This window comes from Tenrec ecaudatus, chromosome 16 (genome assembly GCF_050624435.1).
Source record: "Tenrec ecaudatus isolate mTenEca1 chromosome 16, mTenEca1.hap1, whole genome shotgun sequence".
In the NCBI taxonomy this organism is placed as follows: Eukaryota; Metazoa; Chordata; class Mammalia; order Afrosoricida; family Tenrecidae; genus Tenrec; species Tenrec ecaudatus.
In genome coordinates, this window is record NC_134545.1 from 50145255 (window position 1) to 50172400 (window position 27146).

Genomic DNA, 27146 nt, shown 5'->3' on the forward strand with positions numbered 1-27146 from the left:
GGAGAAGCTGTTTTGAGTAATATAATAAATAGTATTAGAGGTGAATGAGCCCTGGTGATGCAGTGGCTTAAGTGTTTGGCTGCTGATTGCAAGGTTGGCAGTTGAAACCTACCACCTGCTTCTTGGAGAAAGAGGACACTGTCTGTATCGATTTACAGTCTTGGAAGCCCTAGAGCAGTTCTACACTGCCTTAGAGAGTTGCTTTGAGTCAGAATGAACTTGACGACCATGGCTTTGTTCTGTTTTTGACTACTAGAGGTGGAGAAAATGGACGAGGAAGAAATCAAAGTCCTCTCTGCAGGATTGTTGCTGGAAACTTGACTTGGTAGCATAATGGGTTACACATTGGGCTGTCAACCGAGGGGTCAGCTGTCGTCTGGATCAAGGAGATTCTCTGCCCATTCTTTGCCGATAGTGAATGTGTTGTCTTAATTATTCTGCACTTCATCTCTAAATTCTAATATCCATTCTGGCTACACAAACTCACAATATTAAAGAAGTCAGCAGGTTCTAATGAAAGTGAGAAGTGCTGAGGATACAGTTGTTTATCGCGATATGTTACAAAGTTCTTTCAGGTCTGCTAATAAATGCTCCAAGGGTGTACCCTACACTGTAAACATCAGCTTGAAGGCATTAAACTCAAGCTCCATGGGTCAGCAAAAACAGCCCCTAAATTAAGTGCCCAGGGGTACCCCAACCTAGTAAGGCTCAGCCCAAAACCACTTGGTTCCACTTGCTTGGGTCAGCAAGCCCAGCTCTTCCAATTAAATTCCCAGAGGCAAACCACTTCCCAAGTCAACCTCCTGCCCCAAAGACTCAGCTTTACCAGCTTTGTGGGACAGAAAGACATGAGTGCATCACAGGTGGTAAGTTAGGTAAGGGGTTATCTTAAAACTTCTTTGTTTCATGTCTTTGGGTTTTTATGTGTACTAGATTGCGTAGAAGAATAACTTTTTGTGGGTCCGTTGTAAAGTTTGAGACTCACTGATCTACCAGGTAATAGACCTCAAATTCATAAAGTTTGCAGATTAGAATTTTCCAGCAGAATTTGCTACTATGTTACATTCACTAAAGTGCCTTGATCCCTTGGATTGATTTGGGAGTTGAAAGGGTTCCTTCTCACTAAGTATAGTGGCCACTAGTAGTGCCTGTAAAGTCTAGTAGTTGTTTGCTGTCCAAGGATGATAGGGTTTATTCAGTACTGGTTGGATGTCTTTTCAGCATCCGCTAACACCTCGACCATCAGATTATTGTGTAATGACATGATAGAGAAACTGGTTAATTGACTCATTTAACAGTAGCTTCTTGGATGGTCATATGATTAAGGTTTATCAGAGTTTGTTTTTTCCTTTAACATACTTTTTTAAAAGAATTGTGCTCTTCTCTAATGACAGTGATCAATGTATATCCATTGATAAAAGCCCTTTTGTTTTATTTTTTTTCTAGAGAAATATATTTCCAATTTTTATTAAAAATGTGAAAGAAGGAATGCATTACTTCTGGAAACTGTGCCAAAACTTCTGTTTTGTTAAGAAAGAGTTGAAGTCACACACACACACATACCCCATTTTATTTTGTGAGTGTGCTAGTCTTGTATCTGTTCTAATCTGGATAAAGAAATGGAGGCACAGATGAGTGAAATATTTGTGAGGAGATGCGTACTAAGTTGGTGGTCTTCATTGATGACCATTCATCGTTCCCATATCTTGAGCTAAGTATAGTACATGGACTGATTTGAAATAAATGGGAGCCTAAGTATTGTCTTATAGATATATATGCAGGTGTACATAGGTAAAGTCTTGATTGCTGCAGCGCAAACATCTTGGAAAATAGTAATTACAATTCTAGCAGTTCTGATGCCATCTCTAGCTCGGGGTTTACCCACAGTCATGGCCTGGGTTATACAATATTAATTTGTTATGAACTATTCCATATATCCAGGGTAGATTCTGCCAGGAACATGGCCTGTGCAAAGAAAGCTTTTGGGATGTGGTTGGATTCTGTGTGTTAAACCAGTGTTTCTCCAAATGGGTGGAACTACCCCCTGGGGACACTGAATGATTCAGTTGGGGGTGGGGATGCTGCAGAAGCAGATATCTACACTTTATCCTGGATTATGGGCTATTGTACAAAAGCTTTTAATTGCCGGTGGCATCAAATAATTTTTTTTTCTTTAAAGGGGACAGTAGGCAAAATAAAATTGGGAAGCTACGTGTTTGGTGATCGCTGCCAATGGACACTGAGACTCAAGACTTGAACGAGGTCTGAATAGCAAGTCCGCAGGATTGGGTTCCTCGTCTTTAGCTTTGGCCCACCATTCACCTCGGGCTCTGCTTATAAAGAGCAAATGCTGGGCTTGATCCTGAGGGTGCCGTCCAGCCCTGAGACTCAGTGCTTCCCAAGAGTTGGAGTATTGCATCAGGGCCCAGCCTGGGGTTTGTGCTGGTCTTAAGGTCCTTAGGGACTGCCTCGTCCTTTTTTCCCAAAGAGATAAATGCATGACCCCACAGAGCCCAATAATGCTGAGAGCTGGCAGTCCTGTGACTGCCATCACTGGGGAGCGTAGGTTGTTTGTAGTAACCGAGGCTGGTGAAAGACCTTGGGACAGAGCCAGCGACTGAGAACGACGAGACTCCAGCTTTGGTAACGATTTATAGCTTTGGAAACCACAGGGCAGTTCTGCTTTTTGGGTCAGAATTAACCCCCGTGGCAGGGAGTTTGAGATTTTAGTTGCAGTTCCCTACCAAAAAAGTTTGCCAGGAGTTACCCACTTCAGCCTCCTTTTATCTCCTCTTAAAGTGTCCTTTTGGAGGTCCAGGACTCCCATGATCATCTTATCATAGCAGTTACCAAAAATATATATTCCTTCTGAATATAATTTTATACATCTCAATGAGGAATGTCTTTATACCCGAATCTTGACGTTTAGAAAAATTAAGTTAGTTTGCATTTCCTGGTTATTTACCAGTTATTTATTTTTATTTGCTGAATATCTACAGGTATCTTTTGACATTGATAACATCTATTTTCTGCATTTTGGAAACTAGTATTTATCAGCAGGAACCCTAGGGCAGTTCCACTCTGCCCTTTAGAGTTGCTGTGAATTGGAATCAGTTCCACAGCACACAACCACATCATCGTTCTCAGAGGAAAAGCTGATCCAAAGGATTATCCTTCTGTCATCCCCTTCTTACGCATTCTTCAATTGTCTGGTTTAAGCATGACTCTAATGCTGGAAGGTTCTTCATAATGACGGGGATCATAAAATACTTGTGATGATGCTAAGCGCCTCTGGTCTGTCTTAGATTTTGAGCAGCATTGCTGCTGTTCTGCAGGGTGGATATTGTTCATAGCAACAGTGGGCTCTTGGGAATTGCCTCCAAGAACTATGGTGGGGTTGTAATAAGTGGTTTCTTGGATGACCCTCTAGGGAACCCAATTTTTGCCTAACATTAATTACTTTATACACCACAGTATAATTGCTAAGTGTGTAAATGCTTTCAACAAACATTCATCTAACACCTGCCATCCTAAGTTACCATAATCCTACTCAAACATTGTATGTGAATATCCAATAGAAACTTAAACTAGTATCAGTGACCTTTCTCTCAAAATCTCTTTGACCTTTTCTGTCTTTCCTGCCTCTTCTGGTCTTGTCATGGTTGATGATGTCACCTGCTCTCTCAAACTTTGGAACTGTTTGATTCTTCCCGTTGTTAGGTGTTACGGTACTAACCACAAATTAGGTGGTTCACACTCACCAGCCTTCCAAGGGAAAAAGATGAGATTCTGCTCTTGTAAAGATTTATACTCTTGGCACCCTGAAGGGGCAGTTGTACTCTGTCTGATAGAATGACTCAGTACACTCAATAGCAGTGGGCCTTTGGGCCCCACTTCCTAATTCCACACCTCCCGTATCTAGTAAGTTTCCAAACTATGCTAGTTCTATTTCCCAAACTGTCCTTCAATCTGTGCTGTTGAGTCAATTTCAATTCAGATAGACCCTATGAACTTCCCTATTGAATTTTCTAGGCTGTGAGTCTTGACCACTGTATGGCACACAGTCTTTATAAGGAACAGCAACCTTTTTGTGGGGGAGGGGGCATCTTCTGATACCTGTTACCTGGTCCTGGCGACACCTCATGATCACACAAGGTGGTGTGCTTCTTCCATGCGGGCTTTTGCTTCTCTACTAGATGGTCACTTGTTTAACTTCAAGCCTTTAAGACCCCAGACATTATATCTTTTGATAGCTGGACACCATCTACTTTTTTCCCCACAACATTTGCTTATGTACCCATTTTGTCTTCAGTGGTTGTGGTTGGAGGGTGAGCATCACAAAAGGCCAGGTTGTTAAAACAAAGTGTTCTTGCATTGAGGGAGGGCATGAGCAGAGGACTGAAGTCTGTCCACAACCTCAGTGTATTACCATATAAATATATGTACATGGGCCAATACTTTTATTTTTATGATTAGCATATTAACATATGCACACACCTATGCTTATACCTCTATTAATATCTTTTCTTCCTAGATTGCTCCTCTCCTTGTACCTTCCTACTGCCCCACCATCATGCTCAACCTACTTCCGTCTCTTAGTCATTCCTCTCAGCTATATTGCTCTTTCTCAAACACCCCCAGGATCTCTACATCCTCATTGTTGATTTTAATTTCCCAGTTGTTCCCTGTCTATGGCATTGTTGCTCACCACTCCCTCCCCCAACCTCATTCTCCCAGTCCCTTATAGGACAGGGTAAAACTGCCCCTGTGAGTTTCTGAGACTGTTTTAACTGTTAACAGAAGTACAAAGCCTAGTCTTTCTCCTATAATGCCTTAAGCCTTGCTTAATAAATGTTACAGAGGTGAATGAATAACAAATTATTAGATAAACGTTTGTTCAGAGTACTGTGATAAGTGGTTAATGAGCTTAACCACTTAGTCATGGAGATAAGAAAGAGGAGTACACAGCAAGCCAGGTGTGATAAGCTGTAGAGGCGATCTTAAGGAACGTTTAATGGGTGAGAGTGTTCTCTTGAGGGGGGTATTCTGGTTAGTGTATGGATGATTCCACCCTTCTTCTTATGTCAGGCATTTCAAAGGATATAAATAATCAGAAGTTACACTCCCTGGCCTATGATCCTTATGATCAAATATGGCCTTAGAGCCGGTGTGAGCAAAAAATGACCTTGCGGTAAATCCAGCCAGGCCCCATTTTTGTGCAGTGCATGAGCTAAATTTTTTTTCTTTAATTAAAAAACAGAACACCAAAAAAATGATTTTTGACATGTGAAACTGATAGGAAAACAAAGTAGAGTCCCTAAATAAAATTTCTATTAAAACAGTGCCTCTCTCATTTGTTTTATGCCTTGTCCGTGGCTGCTTTTTTTCACTGAGTTTAATTGTAATGATATGGCCCACCAATTCTAGAACTATTTGCTATCTGGCCTTTTACAGAAAAGAGATTGGGGCAGGGTGAATAAAGTAGAAAAGAGAAGTGACATTCATGCAGAAAGGGTTACTTTGATAATGGGGCAGTGACTTCTGAAAGTCATTAGAGTCTGAGAGTTGAAGTGATGAATTAGTTCAGACTTTTTGTTTAATAGAAGACGGACAAGATTAGAAACTTTCACAGAGCTGGTGAGTAGCCATGTGCACGGGTGTTCCTAGAGCAGGAGCTAGCTCGATATAGAGGTTATCAACTTGGAGATCACGACCCCTTTAGTGGTCGAATGACTCTTTCACAGGGATCATCCAATACATAACAGTAACAAAGTTACAGTTAAGAAGTAGCAACGAAAATAATTTTATGGCTGGGGGGGGGGGGTCACCACAACATGAGGAACTGTATTGAAGGGTTGAGGCATTAGGAAGATTGAGAACTGCTAATCTAGAGGATGATGAGAGTATTGCTGGGTGAGGTCTGAGTGTGAATGGCTTTGACTTTGGAAAAGGGGAGTTAAGCAACATAGACTGTTTTCTTTCTGTAAGGAATGTTTAGTATTTTCTCTTGCATTTCTAGAAGGCCTTTGAGCCTTACTTTGAGATTTTGGAGGTATATTCTACAAAGGCGAAGAGTTACGTCAATAAGCACAGCATCACGTATGAGCCATGGCAGCTAATAGCATGGAGTGTCCTGTGGACCCTGCTGGTCGTCTGGGCATATGAATTTGTCTTCCAGCCAGAGAGTAAGTATACTGCCTGTCACTAATGGTAAAATAGTGGTATTTTTATGGCTTTGAAACTCATGATAGGATGTTGTGACTTCTTGAGGTTTTGTTTGAGTCTAATTTTAAAAATCGGTTTCATTTGAAAGCTGTATAGTACCTTATAGTTGGTAAAGTAGTAATAGAAGCATTTCACAAGTATGAATTCCATTCATTTTTATTTTCCTGATTTGCAGCTGTGGTATTGATTTCCTTAGATCAGGAAATTAAGAGGTACGGAGGCCAATATTGGGAGGCTGGGTGCTAAAAATAGATACAGTGTACTAGAGTCTGGTTCTGACCTCCCCCTGTGATATTTTTTGCCCATGGAGCAATTTGAGAACTCAATGAAATGTTCTAAGTTTACTACATCTGCCCTCGGGCTCCACTAATCCCTCACCTAGTCCAGCAGGGTCATCTGTCACCCCTTCCTACACTGAACATATGAGACTTGCAATGTGCAATAATTTCCCCAGGCTGCTGTCTAAAGGAAGTCATAATACCAGGCTCTTAAAGACCCTCCAAGAATTAGCCACTACAAAGACTGTACAGAAGTGCTTTATACAATTGATGTATGTAGATGTATGAACTGTGATAAGAATTGTATGAGCCCCAATAAATTGTTAAAACATAAATAAATAAAAGACAAACAAAAAAAAAAGAATTAGCCACTAAACCTCACATCAAAGTACCCATTTCTGCCATCCACCCCACTCTTGCATTCTTGGGCTTTGTATCCTCCCTCCCCAGCCAGAAATGGAGTGACTACATCAGCAATTCCCTTTCCCCCTCTCCCCATTGTGGGTAACGATAATAAATCACTAATTTGTAGCAATTGAGTTGCCCCTGGGGCTCTTGCATTCTTAGGATCTGTATCCTCCCTCCCCAGTCAGGAATGGAGTGACTACATCAGCAATCCCCTTTCCCCCTCTCCCCAGCGTGGGTAACAATAGATAATAAACCACTAATTTGTAGCAATTGAGGAGATGCTGGGATATTTACCCATGATAGAAATGTACAGGAGAGCTGGGAGTGACAGCTGGTGGAGAATTCAGATCCAGTAGGCTCCCAAACCACTCAACTAATCTGATCCTCCTTCCCTGGGGTTCAGTGAAGCACAGTCCTGATACCAGGGCATTAAACAAGCCAATTGTATATTAAAAAATCTAAACACTTGAAATTCCAGGCTGTGTTCCTTTGGGTAGCTTTGAATGTAAGCCACCAGAAACCTAGTACTGGTCTATTAGCAGAACAGGAAGGCAGAACTCTAATCCCCAGATCATAGCCTAGGATTTAACATAACAAAACATGAAAATCCAGGGGAAGAAGGCCACAGCCAAGCCCAAAACTGGATTTACCAGTTTTGGACACCACTGATCATCTTTAAAATATGGCAGATTGTAGCCAACTGTCCAGACCAGACCCATGCCCACATTGCAGGCCAACCCCAACTCATCCAAGTATCAAACCTATAGTCTCTGCCCACATCATACCCTCCTGAGAACCTCCACTGCATCCGGCCATAGTCACAGCCCAAACCACCACCATAGTAGGACACAGAAAGTCCTCAAAACCACTTGTGGCAGCTACATCATCTCCTGTCAACTTGCAAAGGGATGGAATCTAGTCTGTCAATCAGGCCATAGCCAGTGAGGCCTTCTGTGTGGGCATAGCCTTCTCCTGAAGATTCTGGGAACTCTTGTCTTCCTCCCTAGAGGTGGGACACACACTCTCATTGGGTGACATTCCTGTTGACATTCCACATGGAGCTATGCTGATGAAGCCAGAACCTTGGAGCAGGAGGAATGATGTGAGGATAGACCCATGCCAGTGCTGAGATGCATCCACTGCCACTGGGGCCACAAGACTTTCCACCCACTGGCCTGTGATCTTCCTGTATTTGGTGTCATTGCATATGTTGTGTGAGTCTGAAGAGGAAATTATAGCCTGATATAGAACATATGGGCTAATATCAGACTTATGGACTTGATCTGGACTGGGCTGGGAACTTTTCTCAATATACAATTGCTCTTTTATCTAAAGCTGTTTCTTATACACATATGAGTCTCTCTGGATTTGTTTTTCTAGTCAGCACAGAATAATACACCAATCTTACCAGTCACAGAGAAAGAGCTCAGGCCCCCCAACCCCAGTCTCCCAGGAACATGGTGCTCAGTTCTTCCAAAATGGCATGCAGACAGCATCATACTTCAACACCCTAAACAAGAACAACAAAATACAACAGCAGCAGAAGTCATAAACCTAAGGACACTCTAACAAGAAACAGATGTAGATCTGCAACAAAAAGAAATCTTCAGAATGCTGCTTGGATTAATACAGGATGTGAGGGAAGCAATGCATAATAAGGATGAAATGTTAGAGAAGATGAAGTCCCTGATAGAGGAGATGAAGTCCACATAGAAGGGATGAAGTCCACACGCAAAAGGGGAATAAAAAGATTAATTGATGAGGTAACAGAAACAAAACACAAAGTCACGATCCTCATCAACAAACTAGAATAGGTGGAGAATCATATAGGCAGTCTGGACTATCAGACAGACTTCAACAAATGGGATAGTGAAACAAGATAGTTAAAGAGGTGGGATAAAAAACCCGAGATCAATGACAGATGCAATGAAGAGTAACAATATTTGAATAATTGGTCTACCACAACAAGACACAGGAAGAAGGCAACAGCTAAAGTAAAGAGGGAATTCCTGGAAGCAAACTTCCCCACCTTAATGAATGAGAATCAGATATTCATACAGGAAGCAGAGAGGACAATTAAACTAAACCCCAGGAAGAACTCACTAATGCACATAATATTTAAATTATCCAACTTTGGGGAAAAACAGAAAATTTGAAGTGGAGCAAGAGGAAAAGAAAGGAAGACACATGCAATGGTGCTCATTTAAGAATGTTCTCAGACCTATCAGCCGATAGCATGGAGAGGACGAGAGAGTGGAGTAACATCTTCCGAAATGCAGAAAATCCTTGCTGACAAACTGTTGTCCGAAGACCAGCATCCACCAACCACAAGCATGAGACCGACATAAAGCAGAACTACATCCAGAAGTCAATGCACTAAAAATAATTACCAAGATAACATTGCTTCAGAGGGAAAAGAAGGCAAGAATGAAGCCCTTCACATAAACATAGCACACTGATATGAAAGGAGATAGGAAAACACCAATGCAAAAAGTACGAGATGATAAATGTCAATGGCCTGAATTTGCCCATTAAAAGACAAAGGTTATCAGACTTGCTCAGAAAACATAACCCACCAATCTGATGCCTGTAAGACACATATTATGTTCACAGGCAAAAATTGACTAAAAATAAAAGGCTTGCAGAAAATACACCAGGCAAACAGCAATGTTAAAAAAGCAGGAATTGCATATGTACAAATGTATTTGATACAATAACATGATGCATTAATAAAAGAGCCCTCAATAAAATGATATATTAATAAAAATGATGATAGCAACATATGTACAAATGTCCTTGATAGAAGTGATGTATGGATTGTTATAAGAGCTGTAAGATACTCCAAGATGTGAATGCAATATACAGGCATGGAGCAGGGAACCAGTGGAGAGGTCTGAGAGACTGGACCCAATCCCAACTACATGGACACCTGTCCCTCTCCCCAGAAGAATTTATTTCAGAGGGCAGCACTGAAGATTCAGTTCAGAGAGAGGGACATTGTGATCAGAGCACACGGGAGCAAATGTTGGCCCACCAAACCTTGAGGACAATATTTCTACTCAGAGAAACCAATCCACAAAGTAGACCATATGGCCGGCCCTACTATGAGACACGACATCCTTCACTGACCCATATCCCTACAGGGGACAGCACTGGAGACTCAGTGTGGGAATTGAGCCCAATCTAAATCCCACCACACTGAGGCAAAACACTAAGGACATGCAACAGAACAGCAAGGAGAACAGAGCAACAAAGTCCCCCAGGGAATACCAAAAATAGAATTTGAGGACAGGACTTGGCACCCCATCAGACTCGACTGGAAAAACTCCTAAAGGGTAAGATAACACAAAATAATAATTTATAAATTATTAAGGGCTCATGAGGGAGTGGGGAGCAGGGAGGGAGGGGAAAAAAGAGGACCTGATGCAAGTGGGCTTAAGTGGAGAGCAAATGCTTTGAAAATGATGAGGGCAAAGAATGTACAGATGTGCTTTACACAATTGATGTATGTATGGATTGTGATAAGAGTTGTATGAGTCCCTAATAAAATGTTTTTTTAAAAAAAACCTCCTAAAGGCCCCAAACAGTCCTTGAACTACCTACAGGCTTTTCTTTTCTTTTCTTTTTGACATTGGTTTTTTGATAGTGTTGTTGTTTTGTTTTCTTTTGTGGCTTTGTTTTGCTCTCTTTTTTGGTGTGCATATTATTATCTCTGCAGGTCTGTCTAAATAAGATAGGCTGGATGAATAATCTAGAGGGGAAAAAAAGGGACCAATGGTTCCTGGGGGACATGGGAGAGGGAGAGGTTGGGGGGAAAGGAAGTGCTATTTACAAATCCAGGCACAAGGGACCAACAAGTGATCCAAAATCGGTGGTGAGGAGGGTGTAGGAGGCCTAGTAGGGTGTGATCAAGGGTAATGTAACTGAGCGGAATTACTGAAACCCAAACGAAGGCTGAGCATGACAGTGGGACAAGAGAAAAATAAATGGAAATAGAGGAAAGAGCTAGGAGGCAAAGGACATTTATAGAGGTCTAAATATAGGCATGTACATATGTACATATGTATATTTATATATGAGGATGGGGATCTATGTGCACATATTTACAGGTTTAGTATTAAGGTAGCATATGGACACTGGGCCTCCACTCAAGTACTCCCTCGATGCAAGAACACTTTGTTCTATTAAACTGGCATTCCATGATAGTCGCCTTCCTAACATGATTGCTGAAGAAAAATGGGTGCATAAACAAATGTGATGAAGAAAGTTGATGGTGCACAGCTATCAAAAGATGTAGCTTCTGGGGTTTTAAAGGTTTGAAGGTAAACAGGTGGCCATCTTGCTCAGAAACAACAAAGCCCACACAGAAGAAGCACACCAGCCTGTGTGATCACGAGGTGTCAAAGGGAAGAGGTACCAGGCATCAAAGAACAAAAAATCAAATCATTGTGAATGAGGGGGAGTTCAGAGTGGGGACCCAAGACCCACCTGTAGCCAACAGGACTTCCCATTACAGAAGGGTCACAGGGAGGAGATGAGCCAGTCGGGGTGCAGTGTAGCAACAATAAAATATACACTTTTCCTCTATTTCCTAAATGCTTCTTCTCCCCAACCCCCACGACCACTATCATTATCCCAGTTCTACCTTAAAAATTTGACTAGACCAGAGTGTGTACACTGGTATAGATAGGCACCGGAAATGGGGAATCTGGGAAGAATGATCCCTTCAAGACCTGTGCTAAGAGCAGTGATACCGGGAGGGTGGAGGAAGGGTGAGTTGGAAAGGGGAAACAGATGACAAGGATCTACATATAACTTCCTCCCTGGGGGATGGACAACAGAAAAGAGGGTGAAGGGAGATGTCAGACAGTGTAAGATATGACAGAATAATAATGATAAATTATCAAGGGTTCATGAGTGAAGGGGAAGTGGGGAGGAAGGGATAAATGATGAGCTAATGACAAGAACTCAAGCAGAAAGCACATGTTTTGAGAATGATGATGGCAACAAATGTACAAATGTTCTTGACACAATGGATATATGTATAGATTGTAATAAGAGCTGTACAAACCCCCAATAAAATGACGTTTTAAAAAAGAGCTGTAAGAGCCCAATAAAAAGATTTATTAAAAAATTAAGTGAAAAACAAAAGCAGGAGTTGCAATCTTAATCTCAGACAAAATTGACCCCAAGGTGTAAACCATAATGAGAGACAAGAATGGGAGGTATATAATGCTCACAAGATATGTATACCAGGAATCAGTAAGCATAATACATTTATACTCCTCTAAGAAGAGAGCCATGAAACTCATCAAACTATTCCAAAGATGAAAAAGAAACCACATACTCAACAATTGTTGTAGGTGACTTTAATATACCACTCTCAGAGAAATATAGATCACTGGGAAAGAAACTCAGCAAGGAGGCTACAGAACTAAATACTACAATTAGGTGACTGAACCTGATATGTTAGATCTCTCTATCTAAATGCCAAAAAAATTCACATTATTTTCAAGTGCACATGACTCATTTTAGAAAATAAACCACCTGTTGGGACAGAAGTTGAGTCTGAGTAAATTCAAACACATAGAGATCACTCAGACATCCCTCTCAGACCACTACACCATAAAGCTGGAGCTCAACAAAGGACGATCAGAAAAACAAGAGCAAACAGCTGGAGGATGCATAATGATCTTCTGTAACACGAATGGGTACTGACCCAGATCAGAGAGGAAATTAGGAAGTTTCTAGAAACTAATGAGAATAAGACTACCACATACCAAAACCTATGGGATACAGCAAAAGCAGTTATCACAGGAAGCTTGGTAACAATGCATATATGAAAAATTAAGAGAGATTTATGACTGATACACTATCACAAAAACTCTAGCAACTAGAACAAAGTCAACACACAACCCCTCTGATAGCAAAATTTTAAAATAAAATGATAAAAATAGGGCAGAGTTAAATGAGAGGGAAGACAAAAGAACTATACAAAAATCAGTGCAGCAAAAAATCATGTTTTGAAGGGATCAACAGAATCGACAGACCTCTGGCAAACCTTACCAAGGAAAGGAAGGAGCAAACATCAATAGCCAGAATGAGGGATGAAACAAGGAAATCACAATGAACCACAACAATATTAAAAGGATAATCACAAATTACTGGGAAAGTCTGTATTCTAATGAATTCAACAACATGGAAGACATGGACAAATACTTGGAAAAACAATCCTTCTCTAGATTATCCCAGATAGAGGTCGAGAACCTCAACAGACCCATAGCAAAAGTAGAAATCGATACAGTTATCAAGAAACTACCAATGAAAGTAGCTTCAAGACCAGACGGTTTCAGAGGAGATTTCTACCAAGCATTTAGGGGAGAGCTCACACAAATCTTTCACAAATTATTCTAGAGCAGAGGAAAAGATGGCAAACTCCCAAACTCATTCTACAGTATAACTTTGAAACCCAAGCAAGTAAAGGATCCCATAGGAATAGAGAACTACAGACCAATATCTCTAATGAACATAGATGGAAAAAATCCCTAAGAAAATATTGACCAATAGAATACAGAAATCTATTAAATTGATCATACATTATGATTAAGTGGGATTCATTTCAAGGATGCAAAGATGGTTTAACATCTAAAAGTCCATCAATATCATTTGCCACATTGACAAGAAAAAGGATAAGAATTACATGATAATATTGATAGAGAAAAAACATTTGACAACATATCCAACACCAATTCCTTAAGACACTCAAGAAGGTAGGAATGGAAGGAGAATTCCTCAAGTTAATACAAGCTATTTGCAAAAAGCCAATAGAGAACATCATAGTTAACAGAAAAAAAGACGAAACAATCCCACTGAAAAGGGGATTAGACAAGGATGTCCTTTGTCTCCAGTGCTTTTCAACATCGTACCAGAGGTCTAGCTAACAATGTGAGACAGTTGAGGGACATTAAAGGTATCTGTCTGGGAGATGAGGAGGTAAAACTATGGATATTTGCAGAGGACATGATTCTATCCATTGAAAACCCCCAAAGCTCCACAACAGGAGTTCTGGCTGTGATAGAGGAATATGGAAGAGTGGCAGAATACAAGATCAACAAACAGAAATCTATTGGTTTGCTATATACATCAGACCAGACCATGGACGAGGAAATCATGAAGGTAGTATTCTTCATAATAGACAAGAACAAACTGAAATATCTATAGATATGTCTAACCAAAAAAAAAAAACCCCAAAAAACCAAATGACTTATACAATGAAAACCACACAACCCTACTATAGGAAACCAAGAAACTTCCACAAATGGAACAATATCCCATGCTCGTGGATCAGAAGACTCAATATAGTTAAGATGTCAATATTACCCAAGGCACTGTATAAGTTTAAAGCTGTCCCAATTCAAATACCAACCACCTTCTTCAAAGAATTGGAAAAACTGACCACCAATTTCATATGGAGAGAGAAGAAGCCCAGAATTACCAGAGAACTCCTAAAGAAGGACAAAGATGGAGGGCTTGCCTTGCCTGACTTTAACACTTTATACAGCCACAGTGGTCAAAACAGTGTGGTACTGGAATAATGGCAGATATTCAGACCAATGGAGAAGAACAGAAATAAACCCATCAGCAGATAGACAACTGATTTTTGACAAGGGCCCCAAAAGCATCAAATAGGAGGTGGATGCCCTCTTTTTAACAAGTGGTGCTGGAAACAATGGATCTCCACCTGTAGAAAAATGAAACAAGACCCTTACTTCACTCCATGCACAAGAACAAACTCAAGGTGGATCATAGACCTACAAGTAAAGCTCCAAACTATCAGGGCCATCAACAAAGGAATTGGGACAAGCCTAAGAACCTTGGTGCAGGGAATACATAGGCTAACTGTAATAGGGAAGTGTACACACACAGATGAAGCTGAAACTGACAAATGGGATACACTAAGGATAAAACACTACAAATGACTTCACCAAGAGTAACAAGAGAACCCACAGACTGGGAGAGGGTAGTTAGCAATGACACAACAGACAAAGGGCTTATTACTAAAATCTACAATAATACCTTCATAGCCTGCAAAAAGAAGAAAACAGTTAACCCCCTGAGGAAGTGGGCAACAAACCTAAACAGAAGTTTCACTAGGAAGGAGACCTGAATGGCCAATAAACATATGAGAAAATGCTCCTGATCATTAGTCATCAGAGAAATGCAAATTAAAATAACTGAGATACTACCAAACACCCTTGAGGATAGCCTAAACCAGAAAATCAGAGAGCAACAAATGTTGGAGAGGTATGGTGAGATAGGAATTCTCTTCCACTGCTGGTGGTCGTAAAGCCACTGTGGAAAGCCCTCTGGAGATATTTAAAGCAAATAAAAAGTGAGTTACCTTACAACCCAGTAATCCCTGTATTGGGCATATACTCAGAAGAGGTAAGAAATACACTAGGACCAGTCATCTGCATCCCAGTGTTTATTGTGATACAATTCACAATCACAAGGAATTGGAAACAAACTAAATTTCCATCGATAGATGAGTGGATTAGAAAGCTGTGGCACAGAGTCCACTGAGGTAAGTAGAACCAGCACAGTAGGTATAGAAGAAAAGCCACTTATCTCACACCTTCTGGTCTTAGGTACAGGCAATCAGGAGGGAGACAGATCAAACCCAAAGATGTACATGTCATTCCAACAAAAAGAAGAGGAAAGAGGGATGGAGAAGGAGAAAAGGGGGGAAGAAAAAGATGGAGACAGTGGCACTGGGGGAGCAGGGTGGGGCTGTTCCTTGCAGAGCCTTCTTTGCAGGCTTGTCCTAACCATTTGAATATTCAAATTGGTGGCTAAAACAGCATACAAACTCTATTTATACTTCCCAATAATCATGTCATCAATCATTATATAAATAATAAGCAGAAGAAAGCAGTGTAAACAAAGTATTATCAGATCCTAAACTCAAGTATTAAAGCAGTCAAGTTCAATGCTTATCTAAATCCTTATCAAAACTATTTGAATGATACAAAATATGGAATTAAGCCTCTGACTACATCATTCCAGTCCCAGGATTTCTGTCAGCCATTTCCGCTAACCAGCATGGTCTCTGAGAAAATCAAGGGAGATTTCTACCCCTGAGCTCAAAATATACAATAGCAACATCCGTTTTCATCATTTCAAACAGGAATAACTAGCCAACAAATGTGAACAAAAGTTTAACTTCCCATATTCTTTCCAGAAAACAACCCAGTAAACAGCTTAGCAATTTCTGACCTCTGGCTAGCCAAAGAAGAAAAACTACCCTGAGGCAGACGTCACACAAGCATCCACTCTTTATGATTTGTTTCTCTAGTGCACCTGGACTAGCACAATCACTGACTAATGAGTAGACAGTGCTCCCTGTGTAAAGGAGAAAGCAATATAAAATAAGAGGAAGGTCAGAAAAAATGATGATGACCGAGGAAGACACGGGGCAGAGCTCAACACACAGGTAGGAAGTGGGATATATGTCATTCCATTGTGGAGACTGCAGTCAACGACATGAAACAAAATGAGTATAAAGTGTCGAGTGGAAAACAGATGTTCTCTGTAAATGTTCACCCAACTCACAAAATGCCGGAAGGAAGGAAAGCTTGCTGGTACATTTATGAAAAATCAACTCTTGAAAACCCTAAGGGGCATCGTTCTCTCTGACACACATGGGCCTACCATGAGTTAGAATTGATTCAAGGGGAATTGGTAATGGCCTTGTGTTTGCACTAGTCTTTGTTTCATGCATGTCCTTGTCTTTCCACTTCACCCTTCATTATTTCTACTTTTCCTCTTGTACTGAATTCTTTTGATGTGCCTATGCATCTTAATTTTTAGGTGGTCCCTGTCATCTAGTTTGTCTTCTGCTCCTTGTCCATTTTAAGTTATGGTTGATATATTGTGTCATGTATCAGGACATGTAAGCTTGTTGCAATTTTTCTTTGATGGTCTTTATTTTTAGGTTTCACATTGAAGTCTTTGGTTCATCGTGAGTTCATTTTCAATATGGTGTGAGATATGGGTCCAGTTTACTTTTTCTATAATTGGCTGTTCAGTTTTATCAGCACCATTTGTTAAGGAGACTGTCTCTCATCTAACGAGTTTCAGACTTTTATCAAAGATCTACTTTTGGGTTCTGGATTCTGTACCATCAGTCTACATCTCTGTTGTTGTACTAGTACCAGGCTATTTTGATGACCATGGCTGGCGAGTAGGCTTTGAGATGGGTGAGTGTGAATGTCTTCTACTTTGTCCTTGGTTAATAGTGCTTTGCTTATCTGGTTCTTTCTCCTTTCAGTATAAAGTTGGTGATTCATTTTTCTCTTTCTTGAAAGAATGATGATGGATTCTAGATCAGGACTGCATTATATATATAATATATATATATGTGTGTGTATATATATTTATATATAAACTGATTGCGGTAGTATTGGCATTTATTTTAACAAGTCTTCTTATTCATGATATATTCTTTTATTGTTACTTTTTTGTGTGTAGGTCTTAGTTTCTCTGGTTAGATTTATTAGGAAGTATTTCATGTGGGGTGGTTATTATAAATGGTATATCCATGTTAGAGTTCTCTGTGTTACTGTAGAGAAATCTGACTGTTTTGCTTGTTGATCTGGTACCTGCCACTTTGCTGAATCTGCAGGTAGTTCCTGTAGTTTTCTTGCTGAGTCTCTGGAATTTTCTATAGAGAGAGTGAGTTCGTTGCTACTTGAATGCCATTTATTTCCTTTCTGGCCTTCTTGCTCTTGTTAAGGCTTCCAGTATAATATTAAATAGGATGGAGTCAAAGGACATCCTTGTTTGGGTCTCATTCACAAGAAACATGATTTCAATCTCCCTTTGTTGAGACTAATGAGGACCATTGGTTTTATAAGCATGCATTTAATTATGCTGAGGATGTCCCATTCTATTTTGTTGAGAATTTTGATCAGGAATGGGTATTCGATTTTCTAAATGCCTTTTCTGATAGGATCATGTGATTTTTTTTATATATGTGGTGGGTTATAGTGATTATTTTATTAATGTTAAACTATCCTTTCATGCCTGGTATAGATCTCACTTGGTCATAATATATTACTTTCTGATTATGTTGTTGGGTTTTATTTGCTGGGGTTTTGCTGGTAATTTTTCTGTTTGTGCTTATGAGGGATATTGGCATGTAATTTTCCTTTTTAGTAACATATTTCACTGATTTTGGTATTATGATTATACTTGCTTCATAAAATAATTTAGGCAGTACTCCATCTTTTAGTACATTCTAGAAATGTTTGCATAGAATTGGTGACAGCTCTTCTGTTAAGATTTGGTATAATTCATCAGTGAAGCTCTGTGGACTCAACCTTTTTGTTTTTGTTGGAGACTTTTTTCATGGCCTGTTCCATTTCTTCCTTTGCTATGGGTCTGTTCAACATTGCTATCTTAGTCTGTGATAATTTGGAGGACTTAGATCCTTCCAGAAATTTGTTATTCATTCTAGGTCTTCAAAATTTTCAGTAAGTTCTTCATAGTTTCGTTACTATTTTTATTTCTTCAGCTTCTGTTGTGCTGTTTGTTGCCCTTTTTACTTCTTCAGTGTGTTTTTTTATCATCTCATTCTTTTACTTTGTTAGGTTTGCCATTTTAAAAATCTGTTCGCACAGATCAAGAGAATATTCTATGGTTTTAATATCAGAAAAACTGTCGAAATTGTACACTTTGACTATACTTACTCAGTGTGTAGCTGAGCAATTAACCCCAGAAGCTGGACTATGTAACAAAGAATGTGGCATCAGGATTGGAGGAAGACTCATAAGAATCTCTGATGTGCAGGTGACCCAAGCTTAAGAAAACGAAGTGGACTTCAGGTAGTTATTAATGAAGGTGAGAGACCTTCAATATAGATTATACCTCAACATGAAACAAAGTCAATAGAACGGAACCAACAAGGAACATCATGATAGATAGTGAAGTTACCAGGTTTTCCTTTTATTTGAAAGTGTCATCAACACCCATGGGATGAACCAAATCACGGCCATTAAGTGATTCTGACTTGTAGCGACCCCTTAGGAGAGAGTGGAACTGCCCCTTTAGGTTTCTGAGCTGTCAAGAAATCAAAGAATGTAGCAGGACTCCTTTTAATATATTTAAACCAATGAATTGTATGGTCCGTGAATTATGCAGCAATAAAGCTAAAAAAAAGAAACAAAGAAACGAAAGAATTGGGCAAAAGTCTGCACTGAACCTCTCTAAGCCCTTAGAAAGGAAAAGTGCTACTTTGATGACTACGATTTGCCTGACACTTTCCATTGCTTAGTGGACACCTTGGAATAATGGGATGGTGAAGAAGACTGAGCATGCCACAGACTGCCAATGAATGAACAGGTCTCTCTTGGATGAAGGACAGCAGGATGGTAAATGTCAAGACTTTGCATCACTTACTTTGGATACGTGATCAGGAGTGGTCAGTCCCTGGAGGTGGACATCATCCTTGGTAGAGGGTCAGAGAAAACGCATGACTGACCCTCAACAAAATTAGTAGACATAGTGGTTGCAACAGTGGGCTCAATTGTTGAGATGATATAAGATGGGGTCTAGTGTGTGTGTGTGTGCACGTGCATGCGTGCGTGCCCAAGGTTGCTATGAGTTACTCTGACTCAGTAGTACCCAGTAATGCTTGGGGTTGGCTTCAGGGGTGGGATAGATGAGAGATGGGGAAATCTCTCACTTTCTGTGTAGGTGTCCATCAATGTATTTTTGAACTATGTAGCATTTATTCAAACATTTTAAAGGTTTCATTAAATAGGAAAGCAGTCTCTAGGAAAGGCAAATACATAGAAAGCAACTCTTCTTAGTGACTTTCCGAGGTCAGCGGGAGGGAAGCAAAAGGAAGACACGATGTGTAGACGGCACTGAGCTTCTGTTAAGATGATCAAAACAGCCAGTAAAGACTGGGTAATGGTGGTGGTTGAGCAATATGAAGGATATATGTAATGTCACTGAGCTGTACCTGTGAAGATTGTTGAAAGCAGACATTTTGAGAAGAGTAAATGTTTCCACATGTATTCTGAAGACAAGTTGAGGTTGCGGGCGACATAAGGAATAGTTTGCATATTATGATAAGCTGTTTATTCCATGAACATTTATTTATGGTCAAGGTTTAAGAAGAAATGTTTTAAGCTGGCCAGAAAGATGCCTTTTGTCGGCTGCAAGGTGTGTAGAATCTTCGTAGATTTTCTCTTTTCTCCCCTTAATGATGGTACTTTCTTTCTTCTATCCATTTATCCCAGTATTCTCGGGGCAACTTTGTCCCCATCTTCAGGGAATGCTTGGCAGTGTTTGGAGGCACATTGGGTTGTCATGCATGGGGTTGGATGGAGGCCAGGGAGGCTGTCAGCATCCTGGATGTGCAGGAGAGCCACCACCACAGAATGATCTGGCCCAAATGTCAGCACTGTCAAGATAGAGACAGTCTGACCTGTGCTGTTCCCCAACAAATCTGTCTGGGCCACGGCGAGATGCGAGAAGCTTGATGAACATGGAATACTGGAGACCTGAGAGACGGGGAATGAAGCGTTGGAGCAGGTCTTAGCAGGATTCCATTTCGATGTTTAAACGGGGATTGCGTGCTAATGCCATTCAGGGCTGTGTAGGCTCTTCGGACAGCTTGGATAAGGAACATGTTAGGCTTTGCCGGCAGTCGGCTCTGGCATAGCTGCTTTGGCCTGTGTGGAGGAAAGCACCCATGGGACAGCTGGGAAAGGACGCAGCTGCCTGTGTTCTACTCAACTTTTCTGTATAAAGACTGGATTTGGCCCCTGGCCGTAGTTTGCTGATTGCAGGTGCAGCCATTCAGGGAGATAACAAGTGAGTCTCTTGGTCTTTGTACCTATCTGCGCTGTGCTCCTCCACTGCGTCCCCTCCACCCTCCACCTTCCCTTGAAGGTAAGATATCCACCTTTGTACCCTGTTGTTTTTGTCTTTATGGCAGATGAAGATCAACAGGGTGTGCCTTTGGCACATGAAGCCTGCCTGCCCCTGGACTTTCCTCCATTCTCTCTGGACTTCTTTTGCCCCTGCCCAAGAGCTAGCTTTCAGTGAGAATCCCAGTTCCCTTTCCTGGCCACACTTAGACACATGCAGACACACCATTGTGCTACCTTCCCCAAACGCATGCGGCCAGGCTGGTTTTCTGAGAGAGAAGTTGAAGTAATAACTCGAGTAGAGAAGGGGAATGTGAATGAGTAGATCTCTACAAAAAGCTTTCAAAATATTAGTGAGAAAATGAAATAAAGCATTAGCAGAAAATTTCCCTTGGGCATTTTGAAGTCCCCTTGTATTTACTTGCCAGTCACATTAAGTCCTAGAAATAAATCCCCATTAGTCTGAGTAAGGCCAGGGTAAGAGGTTTTATAGCGGGTAGACTGTGAACTGAATCCTTTTCCGTCTGCCGTGGGCCAGGGTAAGAGAAGCTCTTACCGAGCATGGACCATGAGTTAGTGCACTCCACTCTGTCAGAGGCCGGGGTAAGAGAAGGCTTACAGAGCATGGACCTTGAGTCAATGCACTCCACTCTGTCAGAGGCCGGGGTAAGAGAAGGCTTACAGAGTATTGACCGTCACACTAAAGATAGTAAGATTTCTCCTTCAGATTCCCCATCTTTTTGTTCTTATCCATTCACTCTCCTCTTGATCACCCAGCGTGAAGGCTAGGGTTCTAGAGCCTATTCTTAAATTTATAAACTAACGGAATCGAGGGTCCGAGGGACTAAGTAGTTACCCTTCATTTTTCAGAAGCAGATTCTAAGTCATTTAGTGGTGTGTGTGTGTGTGTGTGTGTGTGTGCGTTTCTCTTATTCATTGATTCACATCCATTTACTTATCATATTTGTTGAGTGCCTGCTCACAGGCAGACACTGTCTGGAAACGGGGCATACAAGGTAAACAGCACCAAGTTCTTCCTGGCATGGTAATGCGAGCTAGTAGGAAGGACTGAAAATTAATAGACAAATACGTAAGGATTTCACTTTGAAATCAATTCTTTTAGTATACTAGAATTGGGTAATGAGGTTGACACTATTGGGCAAGGATTGGAGTGGAGATGTGTAGTGCTGGCCTCTCTAATACAGCTCATTATCATTTTATTTGTTTCATGCTATTCAAATGGCATGTGATTTATACAGAGCCATCATTTATTCACAACTTTACAAATATGCCCCTGGCATATCCTACCTATGCAGATTTCCCTGAGGTGCAGATCTGCCTGTATTCTAATCATCCAGGGTGGGCACTGAGACCATTGAACTAGTTAAGAATGAGGTCTTGTCGATATATTGCCGAGACCATTCACTGTAATAGGTATAAACTATTACATGTAAGGCAAACTCCACACCGACCCTGCACGTCTTTGATCACAAAGAGCAGTCCCTGTCCTTCTACCCCTTTACCCTGCTCTAGTGCTTTTCCTCCTCAGTGCTTTTCATGACTTGGCAGTTCCTTTCTGTTCTCCTCGCTGACAGACAGTTCCATGGGAATCTCTGTGCTTCCTATGGGTATTTGTCACTTAAAGCTATATATTTAGTGAAATACAATGTTAAGTGATTTAGACATTATTGGATGTTGTGGGAACACCATGTATGTGTAGTATGCATGTTTGTATATACTGGATAAACATTAATCAAAGTAACTTTGAGCAAGCTGCTCTGGCTCTGTGAGCACCTGGAGCTCTCCCAGCAGTCCTGAGGAGAGCCTGGCTGGGATTGGAAGCACTGAAGGATAGAGCAAGGAAACTGCAGCCCAACACTTCCCGACAAATATCTACTTGTGGGTGTCTGGGCAGGGCATGTACCACCAGCCCAAGCTTCTGTCCTGCTCAGGCTTGGGGCTGTCAGGCTTTGCACAGCTCCGGCAGGGTGGGCTCACAGCAACTGCAAACGCTAGACTGAGCTTTTCCCTTTAAGCAAGCCCCTCCTCCTGCTACCTAAACATAGGTAGGTTGAGCATTGTTGCCTGAACTCATATCAGTAGTACTTGGCTGTAGCTGCTCATATTTGGTGCGCGAGTGAAAATGCCTCTGAAGCTATGGCTAGGAGGATGTTAACTAAAGAGCCATGGCGGACACATGCCAAAGCAGAAAGGACCTTCGTGCTTCTACGCACATTAGCGTCAAACATTACAAGATGTGAACAGCTTGAGATGTAATGCAGTCCTCCTGGCCATTCTTATTTGGTACATGGGGAGTTGTGCAGGGTCCCCAAATTCGTGGCACCGAAGGAGCCCCTTCTCACTTGCACGGGATGCTGTAGCTTGGCCTGATTGCTGGTGCCATTGGTGGCTCTCCTTCCATTGCTGTAGCTGCTGCCAGGGCAAGTGCAGGGTCCAAACACTGCCCTCCCAGAAGGCCTGCCTTCAGCAGAACCACGCCCAGTGTCAGCGCTGATGTCAGAGTGGTGGAGGGAGGCCTATGAGGGAATGGAGTGCCTCTTCAACCTCTGAGGGCGAAGTTGGCTTTTCAGATGTGTGAGGGGCTATCATTACACATGCGAGAACTCAGTGAATGGTCAGCAGAGTTCCACCGCTGTCCACGAAGAAGATACTCTCCTAGCTGTGGAGCCTCAGGCCGGTGCCCATTGAGTCCTTGCTGGATATCATACTGGCTCTTCTTCTCACCACCCTCTGCCCTCCCGGCTCCTTCACATCCTTTTCTTGCCTTTGTAGATCCAAGAGACACTGAACAAGGTCAAGAGTGATGTTAATAGGAACATGTCCTTCCTGTATATGCACAAGGACTATGTGAGAGCCCTGCCGGCCCAGGGTCTGAGTGCGGCCGCAGTGCTGGAGCAGCTCAAGGAGTACAGCGCGATGGGTAGGTGCTCGCTGTGCGCGGGCCCTTGGGCCCTTACCCCGGTGCTGTGTCTGCTTTGAGCACTTGCCTCGATTCCCGGTGGCTGTCCCCTTCTGAGTGTGGCGCCCCCTCTCCCCAGCCCTGCCCTGAAGGAGCCCGTGGGAGACCGGTTTGTCCGGGTCCCTTTCACAGCTTGGCCTCCTCGAGGGCCTCTGGCTGTGCTCCTCTGCAGTGTTCTCTGAGACCTCACAGCCAAACGAAGTCTGAAGGGACAAGGTCTGAAGGGCGGGCTAAGGGTTTCTAACAAAACTCTGCGGGGACAACTTTGCTCCCTTGACGAATAAGCAGGCACGTCGTTAGGATGAGGGATATTCCTGGTAAAAGCTTTCCTGGTCCTTTACTACCAGTGAAGCACTACGTTTTCTTTAAACCTAGGAAGCCCCTCATGATCATCCCTGTCCTTAGAGAAAGTTTGTGAAGAGTGGTGCCTTGTTTAGGTGTCTCTGAGTCACGTCTGAGGAAGCTGCTCAGCTTTCCCCATGCTCACCCCTGACAATCCCACTGCCATTGAATGCATTTGAAGTGTCCGTGACCCAATAGGATAGAGCAGAACTGGTCCTTCGGGTTCTGAGACTTTCACATCTTGACAGAATCAGGCAGCCTCATCTTCCCTCATTAGAGGAACTGGTGAGTCTGAACTGCTCACCTGTGCTTAGCAGCACATGGAGTAACCCTCTCCACCTCCAGGGACCCCTTTGCTCGTTGCTTAGGAACACAAGGAGCAGTCACCACTATTTTCGGAGCCGACCCTCTGCTTTGAATGTTAGAGAGGGGCCTGTAGTTCCCCTGGCAAGCCACTGTTGGGACTGGAACATTTTAAAGGCACCCTAGTGAGACCAGTACTTTATGGAGAGGACTTGTATGCAGGCATCTACTGACCCCAGAGACAGGCTTAAACACATACTGTGTGGAATAAACACACGCATGCACGAACCAGAGCCCCAGTCACAACACTTTTGATATTCTGCTACCAGAATGTTATTAAGGCTATGGGTATGCACGTATGGGAAGGGTAAATACACCGACTAGCTTAGTGATTAAAATACAGCCCATTGGATTAGCCTAGACTCACTTCAAAAGTATGACCTTGGATGAGTTACATAACTTCTGTATGTCTCCATTTCTATGTCTCTATAATGGAGGCCAGAATAATCATACTTTTCTGAAAGGATATTATAAAGGAGTAAGTGAAATCCTGTGTGTAAATATGTTGCATCCAGTAAGTGCTTTATAAATGTTATAACGATTTTTATCACAGACACCTTTTATTACAATTTAAGATCATACTTAAAATACTTTTTTCAAATCATTCTAATTTGAGATTATTTTAGATGTATAGGAAAGTTGCAAAATGGTCCAGAGTTCTCATAGACCTTCACCCAATTTCTCCTTATATGTAATATCTTTATGTAAAAGGGCTTGAGAAAGTTTATGCAACAATTCAATTATCTTTTTAAAAAATTCATTAACTTTTGATTTCTTTTTACCTTGAAGTTTTGAAGCCGCTCAGAGAACCCTGACACATTTCACAAGTGTGAAAACGGAGAGATTACTATTGGTAAAATACTACAAGTTACAGATTCTCATACAAAGTCATGCAAAATTACAAGTTCTCTACAAAGTCTCCCCGTGTTTCCATCACTAGTGCTCATTTTTCTACTCTAGGATCTCAGTATAGTAACTTATGAGTTAGTCATCACAAGGTCAGCAGCTCAAACTCAACAGCCGCTCCCTGGGAGAAAGATGAGGCTGCCAACTCGCAAGGTGACCAACCTTGGAAATCCCTGGGGCAGTTTGACTCTGTGCAAAGAATAAGCTCAGTAGCAGCGAGTGTGGTTTGGTTCGAGGGTCCAGTCAGGGTTGCCACATTGGATTTCGACAAATACATTTTCCATTCCTAGTTGGTGTGCTTTGGGTGGTACAGAATTAGATAGAGTCTAGGGTATTGTGTTAGATTGGGTACTTTTTGAGAAACGAATCCACAGAAACTCACGTATAAGAGAGAGTTTTATATAAAAGTTAAGTGCACATCAAAAAACAACCCAACCCAGTGCTGCCCAAACCCACAAGTCCAACATTAATGCATATGTTGGACACCAGTCCACAAAGTCCTCCTCCATCTCACAAAACACGCATGCTGACTCCGACTGCACGAGGAAAACCAAATCAAGGAACTTGTGAGCATCCCAGTGCTGGCAGTGGTCTCCACATGGCTGCTCCAGCACCCAGGGCCGCATCGGGTAGGTTCATGCAGCATCTCCTTGGGGCTGTCTTGCAGGAAGTGAGTCTTGCCAGCGCAAGCAGGGAACTGGCTAAGGCCGCTGCTCCCTGGTCCAGCCATCACAAAGCAAGAGACCTGAGAACTCAAAAGGCGAGGCTCACTGAACCATTTGTCTCTCTGCCCTGCAATATACTCCTCATGTGTTTACAGCCAGGTTGGCACAATAAACTTGAACTTACTGAAGCGTCCATATTCGTGGTGTAAACCTAGGGGTGTCCCCCTAAAGCCTGTGTATTGAAAGGTCCTGTGATTGAGAGGGCTGGTTACTCCCAAATGTTGCTTTCCTTAAGGTATTGGCCATTGCCACAATCTGTAGTGCTAATAAAAGGACAAGAAATGACATCATGGACCAAGTCCCTTGGAAACTTGTTGGTGCGGTCTCGTCAGCTCTGACAGGTCTCAATATACTCCCCTTCCAGGGGTCCAGGGATCTGTCTTCCTGCTTCTCCCTCAAAGCTAGCACTGGGCTGTTCAATGGCAGGTCCGTGGTTAGAAGCCCCGGCCTGCGCCTAGGAGAATGATGAAGCAGTCTGACTCCATAAAGACTGAGAGCCTTGGAAACCGGGTAGGGTCAGTCCTATTCTGCCCATCAAGTTCCTCTTGAGTGGAATTAACCCAACAGCAGTGGGCTCTTCCTGTTTGTAAAAGACTGGTGGCACCTCTGGTTGAAGATGGGTTCGGTGCTGAGCAGTGTCCCCTGGGGACAGTGCGAGAGTGAGCTCACAGCCTGCCAGTGCTTTCTAGACTGAGGTGTAGGTCAGGGATCAGTTTGTGGATTTGCTGTCCAAACTGCTGTCATCCTGCCAGAGAGCGGAGGCCTTTGTGCGGTCTCTGGCCCGGGACGCTTTTCAGTGTGTGCTCGGTCAATGGCACAGGACGGCCCTGTCTGCCCTCCTTTGGCTTTCCTGTTGTTGTGAGACAGGGGTCAGCCAGGCCACTTCCTTCTGTTCTTCTGTACCTTCTTCTGAAACCCGCAGTGCAACCGACAGCACTCCTGTGCTGAGTTCCCAAATTCATTGCAGTGGCCACACAGA

General features: G+C 42.2%; 1 pseudogene; it reads left to right on the forward strand.

Moving 5' to 3' along the window:
- LOC142429228 (sphingosine-1-phosphate lyase 1-like) overlaps positions 1–27146 on the forward strand; it is a 55807-nt pseudogene that overhangs the window by 7201 nt on the left and 21460 nt on the right.